Below are 18,464 nucleotides of genomic sequence, written 5' to 3'. Positions count from 1 at the left end.
ATACCACACATCTACAGCCATCTGATCTTTGACAAACCTGAGAGAAACAAGAAATGGGGAAAGGATTCCCTATTTAATAAATGGTGTTGGGAAAATTGGCTAGCCATAAGTAGAAAGCTGAAACTGGATCCTTTCCTTACTCCTTATACGAAAATTAATTCAAGATGGATTAGAGCCTTAAATGTTAGACCTAATACCATAAAAACCCTAGAAGAAAACCTAGGTAGTACCATTCAGGACATAGGCACGGGCAAGGACTTCATGTCTAAAACACCAAAAGCAATGGCAGCAAAAGTCAAAATTGACAAATGGGATCTCATTAAACTAAAGAGCTTCTGCACAGCAAAAGAAACTACCATCAGAGTGAACAGGCAACCTACAGAATGGGAGAAAATTTTTGCAATCTACTCATCTGACAAAGGGCTAATATCCAGAATCTACAAAGAACCCAAACAAATTTACAAGAAAAAAACAAACAACCCCATCAAAAAGTGGGCAAAGGATATGAACAGACATTTCTCAAAAGAAGACATTCATACAACCAACAGACACATGAACCTTATTTTCCATAGTCTCAACTCTGTTCTGCATTGGGCAGCTTGCACAGCAGTAAGATCTGCCATTCATCTTTCAGCGTTGAGCCTCTTGAGGATCTTTTTTATAATAAAAGTGTATCAGTATCTTTGTAAATCCAAAAATGGACAATGGAATTAATTGCAGTGTCAAGGATAGAAAGAGTTGACAGGAAAGATTTTCGGATAAAATATTGAATCGTGTTTGAAGGACATTTATGTTTTACCTTTCATCCTTTTATAAAGGGAAGAGATTTTATGAAACACAGCACTAAGCTAAGTAACAAGAATATGAGATAGTATTGAGCTAAAATCTTATACTGATATGACAATTCCACGTACAAATATAAAAATGTGATCTATTGCTCTGTAAAAGACAGTTGGATGAGAAATTAAATAAGCTGTGATAGCAATGCTTAAAATTAACATCCCCAGGTTTTAAGAGATTTTAAGAGTTTGATAATAATTGCTTTTTAAAAAATCTTAAGTCTATGGGAATTTACTGTTAAAGTGCAGCTTAAAAATAATATTTTCTATTTAATATATAAATGCAGGTGCTGTAGACACTGCTGACAACGTGTGTACTCAGAGACACAAACTGCTCTTTTGAGGTGAGCCTATAATATTGCCAAAATGCATAAGATTCAAAGAAAATTTAAGCAGTCTCTCCAATAAATGGCCACAAGGCAAAGAGGAAGGGAATTTAAACTATAATTCTAAACATGTAGCCCTTTTGATACATTCAGATAAACTAAACTTGTTTTATATCCAGATATTTGCAATTATGTATTTCAGTTTTCTTGACTATGTTAAAAACATTACTTATAGACCGACAATTCATTTTGGAAATTCTAAACCCAGTTCTTTAAAATAAAAAGGTGATCCAAGGTTGAGGTATATGGATAGGTTTGGGGCAGTTATCAATCAGTCAGCCATTCACCAGGGTCTAGCTAGTTGTGCCCTACTATTGATAATAACTGTTTAAAATCTAAGAAACCCGTTGTGATTCTATATGCCATGTCATGAGGAAGCACAGTCCCTCTCCTCATAACATGCAAATCAGTTGTTCGAGAAGCATCTTTGTCTTGCAATAACCTTAACTAGGTTATGTCCTTTGGATTTAGGTTTTCTAATTATCTAGGCAGTGTAAAATCCTCACCCATTTCTCTCCACTTTTCTGAAGAAAAACAAACAGACAAACAGCTACAACATGAAACCAGCCAAAAAATTATCTAGATATTTTTGTGGTTGATCACTCAGAATCCAGCACACAAAGACAGAATTTCTCCTTTCATTATATTATACTATTTTTTTCTTCTTTTTTCATATCACTCTTCCCTCTAAAACATAAACTCGCCCAGGGTCCAGTTATCGCCTTATTCAATTCTCCATTTCTGTGTCCTTATGGCCTGGCACATAGTAGGGACTCAAAAACTGTTGACTGAGTGAAATAATGATAGTTCTTGTTTTTACGTAATTTTAACGAATATGCAGAAGGCCACAGTAATAAAAGAATGATAAAGCATTCTGCCTCATTCTTTGCCCATGGAAATCTCTCTGACAAAACCACCATTTCTAGGGGAAAATGATATCATTATGATAGAGGAGAAACAGGCAACCCAAGCTGTATAGCAAAGGAAAGGGCAAGGACTTTAATAAATTACTTCTCATGTGAAAGATGGTTAGAGGTGGAATTAAGTGTGTTTCTTATAGCCTGGCAGCGGATGTTTAAGCCAACATAGTGTTATATATTTTATGTACTGAGAGGCAGGCTTGGCCCCTAGGAACCATCAACTACTGAATTAAATTTAATCACCTATGTTCATTTATTATAGATTCCCAAAGGCTTTTCTCCATGCTTCTAGGCAGCTGTGTTGGTTTCCCTTCAGCTTTTTTCTAACTTTTTAACCTTGTGACCATTTTTCTTCTTTCCAGTTTTATACATTTCTGCCTAAATGTTCTTGCTTTTCCCCTAAAAAGTGACCACAAGCATTTTGAAAATAGAAAAATACAAGTACTGAGGATACATGTATTTTTTAAATTTAGTGCCTTACTTTTTAAATTGAATTTTTATTTGGGTAAAAAATCTGGTATTTTCATAAGCTCTTTTGTCGCTAATGAGCATTGTTTCTGGTTGAAAATGCAATTCGCTAGAGCCTGGAGAATTGGGGGCTTAGATACATTCAAGTAGTAGTTGAACTATGACCACTTAACTGTAGGTCATGATTTCTCATTAACCTCTTGAAAACTAGCACATTCACCATTGCCTTGTTTCTGCCCCTTATACAAGACAGTCACTGTATTATAGCTTTCTAATAAACCCAAATGCATATATTAAATCACATTCACATTGTTCAAATAATTGTCCTTTATTTCTCTTTAACTCAATCTAGTGTGGGTTTTTTTTAAATCATTTTCTCCATCTGGAGGTAAAAGGCTTTTGTTCTGTGTCTTAAATACATACATTGATCACATTAACTTATTTACTCATCCAGTAAAAATCCTATGTCCTGTTGCAAAGTCTGATGCGCAGTAAGTGAGGCAAAGTTCTTACCCCCCAAAAGCACAAATTATGAAGTGCCTAAACCTTGTGGTGACTAATATCATATAAACATATCTCTAAAGAAAAACTGCCCCTCTTGCCTGGGGTAATTGGGCAGGATAGCCACCCCTGAGAAGATAATACAGAGTTTGAACTCCAATGAATGATTTAGCACATTTCACTAAATAGAAAAACAATCTTGCATATGAGTGCGTCTATGTGTACGTGCACTGGAAAAGGAAAGTTTGGGAAGAGCACAAGGTCAAAGATTTTTGTGATGAAACACTTTGATTTTGAGGAATCTGTAGCAATACGAAAATACATTGCATGTTTAGAGAATCTTAAGTAGTTTCATACTACTGAAAGTTAAAGGGCATTGTACTCTCTCTCTGAGAAACATCCAACAGGCAAGAAGGAACCACCACGGAACATTTAAACAGCGAAACCATTTATTAGACAATATAATATATGAATGCTCTAATTTACAAAGAACATGAGGCATATAGAGAAGTGTATTACATCAGGTCTATGTTTCAGAATATATATGTTGTATATATATATAATATATGTAATATATATAACATATGTACTATATATTATATAATATATGTAATATGTATATAATATATATTATATGTAATATATATGGTTACTGTATAGAAGAAGAGAAAAAGTAATTAGAAAAAAACTAGTCTCAGTAAATACAAGCATATCTCCTTGTATCACACTTTGCTGTATTGTGCTTTGGCGATGTTTTGTTTTTCACAAATTGAAAGTTTGTGGCAATCCTGCATCAAGAAAGTTATCAGCACCGTTATTCCAACAGAATGTGCTAATTTTGTGTCTCTCTGTCACATTTTGGTAGTTCTTACAATATTTTAAACTTTTATTTAATATTATATATATTATGGAGATCTGTGATCAGGGACCTTTGGTGTTAATAATATAATTACTTTGGGGCACCAAGAACTGCACCTATATAAGATGGTGAACTTAATCAGTAAATGCTGTGTGTGTTCTGATTGCTCCACCTACTGGCCACACTCCTATCTCTCTCTTCCTTGGGCCTCTCTATTCGCTAAGATGCCATTGAAATTAAGCCAATTAATAACCCTACAATGGTTTCCAAGCGTTCAAGTGAAAGGAAGAGTCACCCCATCTCTGATGTTAAATCAAAAGCTAGAAATAATTAAACTTAGTGAGGAAAGTATGTCAAAAGCCCAAATAGACTGAAAGCTAGGACTCTTGTGCCAAACAGTTAGCCAAGTTGTGAGGACAAAGGAAAAAGTTCTTGAAGGAAATTAAAAGTGCCACTTCAATGAACACATGAATGATAAGAAAGCAAAAAAAGCCTTATTGTTGATGTGAAAAATGTTTTAAGTGATCTGGATAGAGGATCAAACCAGCCACAACATTCCCTTAAGCCAAAGCCTAATTTAGAGCAAGGCCCTAATTCTCTTCAAGTCTATGAAAATGAAGAGAAATGATGAAGCTGCAAAAGAAAACTTGGAAGCCAGCAGTTTGGTTCATGAGGTTTGAGAAAATAAGTCTTTTTTTTTTTTTTTTTTTTTTGCCTTCAGACTGAGTCTTGCTTTGCTACCCATGCTAGAGTGCAGTGGCATGATCTCGACTCACTACAACCTCCACCTCCGAGGTTCAAGTGATTCTCTTGCCTCAGCTTCCCAAGTAGCTGCGACTATAGGAAAGCACCACCATGTCTAGCTAGTTTTTGTATTTTTAGTAGAGATGGTTTCACTATGTTGGCCAGGCTGGTGTTGAACTACTGACCTCAAGTGATCTGCCCACCTTTGCCTCCCAAAATGCTGGGACTACAGGTGTTAGCCACTGTGCCCTAAGACATTTTTATAACATAAAAGTGCAAGGTGAAGCATCAAGTTCTGATGTGGAAGCTGCAGATCTAACAAGATCTAACTAAGACAATTGCGGAAAGGTAGCTACACTCAACAACACATTTTCAACGTAGACAAAACAACCTTATATTGAAAGAAAGTGCCATCCAGAATTTTCATAGCTAGAGAGAATTCAATGTCTATCTTCAAAGCATCAAAGGACAGGCTGATATTCTCATTGGGGACTAACTGTAGTTGGTGACATTTAGTGGAAGCCAATGCTCATTTACCATTTAAAAAATTCTAAGTCCTTAAGAATTATACTAAATCTACTGTACCTGTATGATATAAAGGAAAACACAAGGCCTAGATGACAGCACTCCTGTTTACAGCATGGTTTACTGAATATTTCAAGCCTAGTTTCAAGACCCACTGCTTAGAAAAAAAGTTTATTTTAAAATAGTGCTGCTTATTGACAATGTACCAAGTCACTCAACAGCTCTGATGAAATGAATGAGGAGATTAATGTATTCATGCTTGCTAACACAACATCTCTCCTGTGACCCATGCATCAAAGAATAAATTTGACTTTCATATCTTATTATTTAAAAAATACATTTTGTAAGGCCATAACTACCATAGATATTGATTCCTCTGATAGATCTGGGCAAAGTCAATTGAAAACCTCCTGGATCTTTCATCATTCTAGCTGCTATTAAGATTATTTGTTCCCAACACAAAGAAATAATAAATGCCTTACATTATGAATGTGTTAATTACCCAAATCTGATCACTATATATGTTTTAAAATATCACTATTTACCCCATGAATATGTACAATTATAACTTGTCAATTTTAAGAAAGAATAATCATGATTCATGGGAGGTCAGAATATCAACCTTAACAGGATTTTAGAAAAAGTTGATCCCAACCTTCATGGATGACTTTGAAGAGCTCAAGACTTCAATAGAGGAAGTAACTGCAGATGTGATAGAAATCGCAAGAGAACAAGAATTAGAAGTGAAGCCTAAAGATGTGACTGGATTGATGTTATCTCATGATAAAACTTAAATGAATGAAGAGTTGTTTGTTATGGATGAACAAAGAAAGTAATTTCTTGAGGACAATCTACTCCTGGTGACAATGCTGTGAACATTGGTGAAATGACAACAAAGCATTTATAATATCACATAAACTTCATTGATAAAGCAGTGGCAGGGTTAGAGAGGACTGACTCTAAATTTGAGAGAAGTTCTACTGTGAGTAAAATGCCAAATAACAAACAGCTTTGCATGCTATGGAGAAACCTTTCATGAAAAGAAGAGTCAAGAAATGTGGCAAACTTTATTGTTGTCTTATTTTAAGTAATTGTCACAGCCACTCCAATCTTCGGCAACCACCACCCTCATCAGTCACCAGCCTTTAACATGGAGGCAAGACCTGCTGTCAGTAAAAAGATTACAACCCGCTAAAGGCTCGCATGATTGTTAGCATTTTTTAGCAATATAGTATTTTGTAATTAAGGTATATACACTGTTTTTTAGACATAATGCTACTGATCACTTAACAGACTACAGTATAAACACAATGTCTATATGCACTGGAAAACAAAAAATTGTGTGACTTGCTTTATTGTAATATTTGCTTTGTTGCAGTGGTCTGGAAATGAACCTGCAATATTTCCAAGGTATGCCTGTACAGTATACATCCTCCACCTGAAGTATTTTAAATTTTATATTTAATTTAGTAGTAGCTCAAGATTATCACTGTCACAAGTGAGTTAAATTCACATTTATGAAAAAATGTGCAGCATTAATGTGTATATTCATGTAAGTAATATATTTTATAAACTTTAGTTTGACTCAAAACAAGGCAAAACACTTATTATCACAACTTGGAACATCAGTAAATCAATATCATTATTTTTAGAACTAAGAAAAAAGTAAACTTTGAAAACTAATTTTAAGTATGTAATCTAAAATACGTATAAAGTAAAAATAAGTCATGAAATCTGTATATACTATGATCTTAACTAATTTATTTCTTTGTATTTCTGTACTCAACAAACATTTACAATAAAAAGAACATTTTGAAAGTAACTATATTAGAATATTATCTGTTATTGTCTCTGAGAAATGAGACTATAAATACTTATTTAATTATTCTAGCCTTTCAGCAATTATGGAATTATGTTACAGTTACAAAAATCAGAAGAAAGAGAAGGTAGGAAGAAGAAAAGAAAGAAAGTATGAATATAGAAAGGGAAGAACTTAAGTTTAAAAAAAAAGAGAAAAAGGCAATAAAAGGATGCATTGTTTTATGACTTGCCTGAGTAGAAAAGGAGATTTGAGAAAGAAAAACAATAAACTACAAAAAAACAAAAAACAAACAAACAAACAAAAACTACCCAAGTGGTTGAAACACAATGATTGCTTGTTGAATGTAAAAACTAACCTTTTGTGAATATTTTGACCACTTTACAAGACCTTGGACTTTGAGTATGAATTGTTGATCTGTTACAGTCATGTGCTGCAGTTTGTCTTTTTCTCACTCTTGCCAGTTCATTCCTTTCATGTCAATGGAAATGAGATTTAGTGATACGAAACGCATTTTTGTCAGCAAGTCATGCTTAGGATCCACACACAGTCAGGCATGTAGATAACACACACTGCTCTTAATATCCCAACAATTCAACCTCCATTTCTGACCTTTCCCACTTATGGCATATTGAAATATAAAAGTCCCAGTGTATGCAAACTTAAAAATGAGGAAATTTAAACTTTTGTCCCGGGAAGGATGTAATTTGGTTTAACAACTATGCTCACTAACTCTGAGTGTAAAATCTTAGCAGAGGGACTGGGTGGGGTTTACATGATACTATTAAATTCAATAAAGAGAAGAAAGGGTCTATTCATTCACCCATTCAAACTAATTTTTTCATTGTACTTTTTATTGTTTGTTATCCCTAAAAGGATGAAATTCAATATGTAAAATACGTTTTTTTAAGAGATGAATCAGCTCTAATGCCAAATTCGATAAACTCAGTTGCTAAATTCACATTTCATTATCATAAGAGGGGGGAAAATAAATGATTCCCCAAATGTTAACTATTTTTCTCAGAAGCTCCAATCTGGAAATTAAGGGTAAGTTATTGGAGTGCTTAGAAGCCAAATTGATATTTGGAAAATAAAACTCACATAATGATTTTTGCAGCCAGTGTATTTATTCTGAATCCGACAGCCATTAATACACTTTAAACTCCAGGGAATGGAAGGAACCAATGTGAGTTACTTTATTATCTCATTTATAGGGGATATATGACTTTAGAAAGAACTGTGATTACAGAAAATTTGGCTTCACCCCTTCATTGCCTGACACTTAATGTATTTATTCTGGAGATCCTATCTTCTCTAGCATAGAAATACCACAAAGATCTCATGGAATTACATGAAATGCTCTCTTTCAATGCCTTTGAAATTTCCAAAGAAGAAAATCATCCTTCAAACAGTCGGTAGCAAAACCTTCTGACAATAAGAAGCCCTAATAAGAGATGATAGGTCTATGTAAGTGATTAACAACTTTATTTATGTTGCCATATGGCTAATTCATGGTTTAAGCAAGGTAGGGCTGCATTGCTTTTAGCCTTCTAGTTTGTGTTAAGATCACAGCTTGCTAGATAAAAACCTCTCTGAGTTAGATATTCATTTCAAGAAACTCAACATATTGATGGATCTCTTCTATTTGTCTCTTTGAACATTTGTCTTGTTATTCCCAGCACAGAGAGGGTATACTAGAGCAACATGGAGCAATTAACAGAGCAAGGGATCTGGATTCAGGTGGCCTGGGTTCTAGGTCTGTATCTATCTTATAAAAAGTGACTCAAAGCAAGTTCTAAGCATCTCTGGACCTCAGTTTCCTCCTGGGCAACATGAGGACTGACCATTGTATTATAATATCAACTGACTCTGCAGTCTTAAAAATCCATCTCCTATGAATAAAGATGTGAAACTGAAGTAAAGGGACCATATTATTTGACAAAATACAACTCATTCTGAAAAAAAAATCAAAGTGCTAGAGATGAATTACATTACTACAAAAGTGCCGAGACCAGCTTGGTCAGGGAGACTCTAACCCAGCGGCGCTAGAGGAATTAAAGACACACACAGAGAAATATAGAGGTGTGGAGTGGAAGGGAAATCAGGGGTGTCACAGTCTTCAGAGCCGAGAACCTTGAACAGAGATTTACCCACGTATTTATTGACAGCAAGCCAGTGATTAGCATTGTTTCTATAGATTAAGTATTCCTTACGGGAAACGAAGGGATGGGCTGAAATAAAGGGATGGGTTGGGCTAGTTATCTGCAGCAGGAGCATGTCCTTAAGGCACTGATCGCTCATGCTACTGTTTGTGGTTTAAGAAGGCCTTTAAGCTGTTTTCTGCCCTAGATGGACCAGGTGTTCCTTGCCCTCATTCTGGTAAACCCACAACCTTGCAACGTGGGCATCATGGCCATCATGAACACGTCACAGTGCTGCAGAGATTTTGTTTATGGCCAGTTTTGGGGCCAGTTTATGACCAGATTTTGAGGGCCTGATCCCAACACAAAAGAGTCATTGTTTTGCTTTGCGCTTCAAATGTAGACACTAATATAGCCAAAGAGGTTGACCAAAACTAGATTCGTAAGGTATACATTTAAATTAATTATCAGGACATTAAAAACTGCTCTAAATAAGTAATCAAATTACATTGATTGGTTTGTTTTGTACCGTTAGTTGGTCCTAGTTCAAAAATGCTTGCATGTTTAGAGAAAATACTAAACAATAACAGATGATGCTATAAAAAGTGTGTGCACGTTCTTAAAAACAGTCTTACAGGACATTTTATTAAATGTGTGTTTTACAAAACCCAAAATAATTTTCTAACTATGTCTCGCAACACATTTAGAAGGAAATTTGTAATGCATAGGAAAAAGTAAGAAAAAGGACCATAATTTTCAATTAAAATTGACCTTTAAATTTCATAATGGACAAAAATCGACTCAGTGCCTACAATGCTTATATAGATAAAAATAATGATGATTGTATCCTGTCTAACACGGTGAAACCCTGTCTCTACTAAAAATACAAAAAATTAGCTAGGAGTAGTGGCGGGCGCCTGTAGTCCCAGCTACTCAGGAGGCTGAGTCAGGAGAATGACGTGAACCCGAGAGGCAGAGCTTGCAGTGAGCTGAGATCGTGCCACTGCACTCCAGTCTGGGTGAGAGAGTGAGACTCTGTCTAAATAATAATAATAATAATAATGATGATGATTGTAATAATAGCAATAATATTTAGCATATGAGTGCTACGATATCAGGAAAGCACTGTGATAAGCACTTGTATTGCATTATATCATGAAATTTCCCTAATAATCCTATAAAGTAGATAATATTATGTGACTTTACAGAGCAGGAAACTTGCTGACTTTCAATGTGAAAGTTGAACACTGACTACCCATAGGTACTAAGAAAGGAGCAATAGACATCAGGGCCTGCCGGAGGGTGGAGGGTGGCAGGAGGGTGAGGATCAACAAACTACCTATCAGGCACTATGCTCATTACTTGGATGATGAAATAATCTGTACACCAAACCCCCATGTCAGGCAACTTATCCATGGAACACACCTGAACATATACCCCTTCAACCTAAAATCAAAGGTGGAAGGGGGAAAAAAAGAAAGTAAAATGGCAGAATGAACAGGAATAAATATATTTGTTTTTCTCAAAGTGGTTTCTTCAAATTATAGCTAGATAGTGTTGCTTTAGTCATATTTAATCTGGCTCTGCCCATACAGCAATTACAAAACTGAGAAAAATAGTTTTCCTTTGGGAACTTCCTATGCTCCTTGCTAGATATTGTCTTTATTTGTCTAGTGTTTATTTTTTTAACTTTATTTTATTGAAGTGTAACACATAAAGTACACCAATATCACTTGTACAGTTTAACTTTTACAAAGTATGCACACTTAGACAACTTCCACCAAGATTAATATGTATAACGTTTCCAGCAGCCCAGCACTTGGCCTCATAGCCTCCTGTGGTCATTGCCCACCCAGTGAAATATAAGTGCCATTGTGCCTTTAACACTGTGTATTAATTTTTTGGTTTTATAGCTACATATATATATGTGTGTGTGTGTGTGTATATATATGCATATATATACACATATGTAAGTTTATATATACACACATACATATGCATATTTTTTAAACTTTTAAGCTCAGGGATACATGTACATGTTGTGCATATTTATTACATAGGTAAACATGTGTCATGGTGGTTTGCTGCATAGATCATTCCATCACATAGGTATTAAGCCCAGCATCCATTAGCTATTCTTTCTGATGCTCTCCCTTCCCTTATCCTTACAAGCCTCTGTGTGTGTTGCTCCCCCGACGTGTCCACATGTTGTCGTCATTCAGCTCCCACTTGTAAGTGTGAACACGTGGTATTTTTCTGTTCCCACATTAGTTTGATGAGGATAATGGCTTACAGCTCCATCCACCTTCCTGCAAAGGACATGACCCTGTTCCTTTGTATGGCTGCACAGTATTCCATGGTGCATATGTACCACATTTTCCTTATCCTGTCTGTATCTATCATTGTTGGGCATTTAGATTGATTCAACATCTTTGCTAATGTGAATAGTGATGCAATGAACATGCACATGCATGTATCTTTATAATAGAATGATTTATATTCCTTTGGGAATATACCCAGTAATGGGATTGCTGTGTCAAATGGTATTTCTGCCTCTAGGTCTTTGAGGAATTGCCACATTATTCAAAAGAATACGTATATGCAACCAACAAACACATGAAAAGTAGTTCAACATCACTGATCATTAGAGAAATGCAAATCCAAACCACAATGAGATACCATCTCACTCGAGTAATACATCTTAGTAGCAGCCGTTTGTACTCTTTCATCAGTGACTTCTTTTACTCAAACTCAAAATCATGTGTGTGGTTTATCTCTGTTCTTACAAATAGGAGTAATTTGTTGTTTTTAATTCATGTACAGTACTTCATTGTTTTGACTATACAACAATTTACGTATCCAATTCACTTGTGAGGAGCATTGGAAAATATGACAAAATTGGGGCCAATATAAATGATGCTGCTGTTGACATTCTTCTTTGTATCTTTCAATGCGTATATATGGATATACCAGTTGACTGAAACACAGACACATTGCAATTTAGAATTTATCTTGTGCAAGTGTGTGTGTGTGTGTGTGTGTGTGTGTACAAAATATTAGGTGATGTGTTGTTTTAATAGATACTGGAAACAAGTTTTCAGAAGTATTTGTAATATTTAATTTACCCTTAATTATTAAAACTTGTAATTGTTCAACATGCTAGTCAACACACTTAATATTGTCTATTGTCTATTTATTTTCTCTTTTTTTGTTTGTTTAATTTAAGCAATTCTTTATTTTTTATTTTTTGGTTTAACATGTTTTATTACATTTAAGCCTCACACAAAACTTGGTAGATACTAATGTCAAGTTAGCTTACAAATGAGAAAAAAATGATTCTCAGAGAAGCTTTCCTGTTGCATATCAGGAGATGGCAGGGTCTTGGATGGACATGGCAGACAATGCCTTCTTGATCATTATCATGGGGAAGTTTGGTGTCCAAGCCTTGGGTCAGTGTAGAGCACCACGATGAGGACAAGAAGCTTTCCTGTTGCATATCAGGAGATGGCAGGGTCTTGGATGGACATGGCAGATGATGCCTTCTTGATCATTACCGTGGGGGAGTTTGGTGTCCACGCCTTGGATCAGTGGAGAGCACCACGATGAGGACACCTCTGTGACCCAAACAGAGCAGAGTGCCAGAAAGACCATGAAAGACTCACACTTGACAGTATCACTTCTGCCCTCTGGGGTCTTGTGGTCAGCTGGAGAGGTGTGATGATGATACTAGACTCAGGAGACTGGGCTGCAATTCTGATGAGCGTATACTGGTATGTCTTTGATATCATTGCCTTTTAATTGGCATTTCTCTAATGAAGTACCATTTTGTAAAACTTTATGGTATGGTTTAGCTGCATTCCCATCCGAATCTTATTTTGAATTGCATTTCCCATAATCCCCATGTATCGTGGGAGGGACCTGATGGGAGGTAATTTAATAAGGGGGATGGTTACCCTCATGCTGCCCTAGTGATAGTGAGTGAATTCTCATGAGATATGATGGTTTTGTAAGTGGCTTTTCTCCCTTTTGCTCAGCACTTCTCCTTGTTGCCGTCATGTGAAGAACATGTTTGCTTCCCCTTCTGTCATGATTGTAAGTTTCCTGAGACCTCTCCAGCCATATGGACCTGTGAGTCAATTAAACCTCTTTCTTTTATAAATTACCTAGTCTCATGTATGTCTTTATTAGCAGCATGAGAAAGAACCAATACACTTCACATATGTGTGTTGACTTTCTAGATGTGTTCTTTTGTGAACTGCCTGTGCTATTTTTCGTGTTTGTTTTTTTCTATGAAGTGTTTTTTGTCTTTTTCTTATTGCTTTAAAGATATTCTTTATAAATACTGGATATAAGTCTTTTGTCAGATGTGTGCATAGCAAACATTTTCTTTCTCTGTTTTACATTTTATTTCTCTGAATAGTTTATTTTGATGGAAAGGAATTCTTAATTCCTTTCTTTAATGACATCCAGCTTATCAAAACTTTCTTTTGTGAATTCTGCTCCATTTAAGAAATATTTGTCCACCCCATGTCATAAGGATATTCTCCTATATTATCTTCTACATGCTTTATGGTTTCTCTATTAAATTTTCAGTGGCAGTGGAAGTCAACCTATTTATAATATGCCTAAACACCTGCATAAAAGACCATTTTGTTCTATTTTGATTCACAAATCCCCTTAAAACTCTGTTGAAAACTATAAACGGTCCTCTTATGCTATAGAAAAAACATGGGGGAAGGTTTTACTAGTCACCTTCACTATTGAAAAATTCATCCACTGGACTTTATCCCCTGCCTCTATGTTGTATGCCTAAAAATGTAGGAAGACTGGAATCCAGGAATGTGTCATCATAGCAACCTAAGAAATACCAGAGTGATTGGATTATTCAAAGGCACTTTTAAAAAAGAAAGGTGGTGGTCTTAGAACAAATAAAATAAATTTCTTAAAACCCTTCCACAGGATCAGCAATAAGTTCCTGCAGTAAATAAAAGCTTCAGTCAAAGAGAAATCATTTTTTCATGATTTTGGCAAAAATATGCAGAAACTTTATTTAGGTTACTTCAGTATAAGATACCTTAGATACTGGCCTATATTAATCCAAGCAACAGTAGAGTTTCTCCAGGAGGCCTAAAGGAAACAGATTTAGGGGTTCCACAACTGTCAGAATCAAGAGGCAGTAGACAGTTTCAGCCTTCCCACTTGCTAGAGAGATAGCAAATATATATCTAAGTTCTCTTAGGAAATATCCCAATATTTATACATAGTAAGTAGAGTTAATTATGAATACATAATATTTTCTAATCAATTAAACACAAAGTAACTTAGATATAATAAGACTTTTCTGGAATTTTAGACATGCTCACCATTGTTAAGAAATGTGTATAATTTACTAAATACTATTGGATAAAATCTATTACTTAAGGGAAATATTTAATGGGTTTAAAAATTGAAATGCTACAAAAATCATTTTTAAAATAATTAAAAGTAAGAAAAAAGGCTGTGTTGAAAATGTAAAACATAAATTGAGCAAGATTTTAGCAACTTCAATAGAACAACTGTTAATTATTTTAAAAAACAAGAGATAGCTGCAGTGTTTGAAGGATGATTTAATGAAACACAACAGGTGGTTTAAATAAATTATGAATGTACATTAAAACTTTTGGCTGGCACAATCATCATTGCTATAATTATTCCTAATATATTTAGAGTTTAGAGAACTGGTTACTCAAACATGTCTGTGTTTGTGTGTGGAAAAAAGAAAAATAGGATGTAAAATGCAGGAGAACTTCGACTCACTAAACATTTCAAAACAAAGATGTAGGAACTTGAAGTACTTGAGGCAGCAAATGTTTACCTTGCCATTCCGTATCAGGCATGCAATAGCAGACACAGCATTCATGTATTCATTCCTAATTAATACTAATAGATGATTTCACCAGTCAAAATCAATGAAAATCAGATAATTTAGAGAATGCATGGAGTGTACCAACAAAAAGATATTCCTGACAACACAGAAGGAAATACTCTTGAGTGACTAAACTTCTACAGACTCCTCCAGAAAAATAGTATTAATGTAATTATGCAAGAAAAATTTGGAGATTTAGGGACAATATGGTAATAGGAATGAGATCTGTAATGATATGGAAAATATGAACTCATGAGTTAGTCAATTAACTCATGAGCAGAATGGTATAGCTCAAAGAATCTGAGTTCGAGAGACAAATAGATCTGTTTGGATAATAGCTTACTCAGTGTTTAGTCTCTCAGGTACAGTTTTCTCACATATAAAATCACTGTAAAAAAAAATGCCTACATTGCAAAGCTGTTTTGTGAGCTGTAAATATATAAAGTGCCTGAAGATGCAGTCAATGCATGAACACTGTCATTAGGACTAATAATGTCCTTCTCTTTTCATGAATATCTTTTGTGTCCATGAAATGGGGGAGAAATCCTTGAAATGCCTATCAAACTTGAGAACTCCGGGAAGAAGTAAAATACGACCTTAGGCTATTAAATCTTAGAAAATAAAAATCTAGCAGCTTCCAATTCAGTCTTCTGCCTGCTACCTACCTGCCATGTGGCCTAGAGGTGCTAAAAAAGCTTTTTGTCGAAATGCTGGTGTTCTGACCACTAGCAGCAACCTTATTTTCATTGCTTAGTTGACTGGAAAGGGTCGCCATCCATACATATTGCAATTTTGATATTGCAGAGTCACATTGCAATTGTTCTACTAATTTCCTCTGGTGGTCACAATTGTTCATCGTTATCAGTCAGACCCAGAGCTCAACGGGGCCACTGTGAAACTGCAGTTGAAATCCATTCCCGGCATGCTACATCCGTCCCCAGTGACCCTCAGTCTCAAACCACCACGTAGGATGTTCTGTTTGAGGCACTTATACGCTCATGGGCCTCATGAATTATCACCGACAAGAAATACATTTATTTCCATGTGAATTCCATGATTAACAGTGCTATAAATAATGGTAAGCCAGAGGAAAAATTTTTAATTGGAAGCACATGGGCAAGGATTTTAGGTTTCCTTCTATTTCATCAGGGTGATTTTATTTCCATGGGCATTCATTATCATACCTGACAACTGATGGCTTTATAGGTGATTTTATTGGCGGTTTTAGAGAAGACTTAAACAGGCAGAGATTAGCAAAGTAACAAGTGACGTTGTCAAGCAAGGAGGTGGTCATCACTGTGTAGGCAGAGAAAGGGGAGGAAAGGTGAAGAGTCTACCACTCATTTTTTTCACACAGAAGAAATGTGAAGGTTGAAAAGATGGAAAAATGGCATTAGACAGAGTTAATGGGAATAGTTAATAGAAAAAGTGGTTCTACAATTGAAACATACCTCTAAATTTCACACAATAACATGGTAACCAGGTCACATTGCCGAGAGCACTGAGCTATGTGAAACTAAAGCAGAAAAGCAAAAAGTCCCACCGCCAGATTTACTTTCATGCCTCTGCTGAATGGCCATCTTTCAGCCCAGAGCCAGGAATTGATTCTCTGGCACCTCTTTTCTCAATATTTTGAATTTGGATTTATCAATTTGTGAGCACTTGAACCATAAGCAAATATATGCCTAAGAGGTTCTTGTTTTGTACAAGTATGGAGTTAATCATTCATCATTTATATGTTATTTTAACAAGGTAAATGAGACAAGACAATGATCCTGTACATGCTCACATTTATATAACTAATTTATCTTTCATGTGCAGATTTTTAGACTAATAGTTGCCCTGAGATTCATACCATTCGTAAATCACATGTAAAATTATTTGGTAGTAGGCTTGTGGTATGTACCAATCAATGGAGTAGTTTCAAAAATCCAAAATTTAGAAATGATAGAAATAAAAGCAAGTATTTACTGATTATGGATTTTCATACCTATTATTCATAGTATCATGTTTTCATGCATATACTTAGACTTAATATTCAGCACAACAATATGCAGTAGTTACTCATATTTTAACAATAAGGAAACAGGCTAAAATGGCATAAATGTTATCCATTTCTCCAGCCAAAGAAATATAAACTAGTATGAGAGATACTTGATCCCCAAATTATCTGGTTATAAAACCCATAATCTTTTCAACTACTCCAAACTTGGTAAGTGACTGATACCATGATAGACATTCAGGGAATTGTTGGAGCAAAATAAAACTTGTTTTATCAAAATAATCAAAATGTATGTGTTTTAATAGGGTATGTTGTATCCTGTTTTATTAGGATATTTCTCAGTTATCAGAAAATCTTCCTATAATTAGACAGACAGTAATCAAAATCGGAATAGCAAATAAAAACAATCTGAAAGACCTAATAATAGCTTTAATTATGCATATGTAGGTGCTTCATATTTTGTTTTTAAAAAGAGTAGGGGCCGGGCGCGGTGGCTCAAGCCTGTAATCCCAGCACTTTGGGAGGCCGAGACGGGCGGATCACGAGGTCAGGAGATCAAGACCATCCTGGCTAACACTGTGAAACCCCGTCTCTACTAAAAAATACAAAAAACTAGCCGGGCGAGGTGGCGGGCGCCTGTAGTCCCAGCTACTCGGGAGGCTGAGGCAGGAGAATGGCGTAAACCCGGGAGGCGGAGCTTGCAGTGAGCTGAGATCCGGCCACTGCACTCCAGCCCGGGCGACAGAGCAAGACTCCGTCTCAAAAAAAAAAAAAAAAAAAAAAAAAAAAGAGTAGAAAATGCTATCTAGAAACCACAAACCATGTGAAATCTGCCTTTTGCTTCAACACAAATATTTCTATAAAGACAAAAAATTAGTGATGCTTTGAGATTTATTTTCAGAGTTTTAAAGCTACCAATTTTATTTTTTTGAAGAACAGAGCCTAAGACTTAATAGTTATACAAAAGATAAATCATCTATCCATGTAATTAACTCAAAATTACAATGGCAATAAAGGTACAGTTAAATTCATATTGATATATGAAATTGTATAGAATGTTAATACATTTAATTGACATTTAATAAGATAGCTGCAGCAAGTTAATTGGATATCAATTTACGTAGTTCATAAATGTCATTTTTTAAATAATTAAGCTCATATCCTGAAGTTAATGTTCATATAGTTTACCATGAATTATTAACATCTATTTATTTATATGTATATAATGTGTTTCAGTCTTCCACATGTCTTTAATCAAAAAAAATTATTTCTTATTTATTTATGCTTGTCAGTTAATGTGCAGAAACATAATACATTAATTTTCGTCATTACAACTGAAATCAAACTTACATGGC

At 35.2% G+C, this 18,464-nt stretch overlaps 1 pseudogene; it reads right to left on the bottom strand.

Annotated features, from left to right (window-relative positions):
* LOC104657391 overlaps positions 1–15,963 on the bottom strand; it is a 99,895-nt pseudogene extending 83,932 nt beyond the window's left edge.
* Between the last annotated feature and the right edge of the window lie 2,501 nt (positions 15,964–18,464).

Source organism: Rhinopithecus roxellana, chromosome 5 (genome assembly GCF_007565055.1).
Source record: "Rhinopithecus roxellana isolate Shanxi Qingling chromosome 5, ASM756505v1, whole genome shotgun sequence".
Lineage (NCBI taxonomy): Eukaryota > Metazoa > Chordata > Mammalia > Primates > Cercopithecidae > Rhinopithecus > Rhinopithecus roxellana.
Note: the sequence above shows the minus strand (reverse complement) of the source record. Positions and strands in the feature narration are given on the sequence as shown.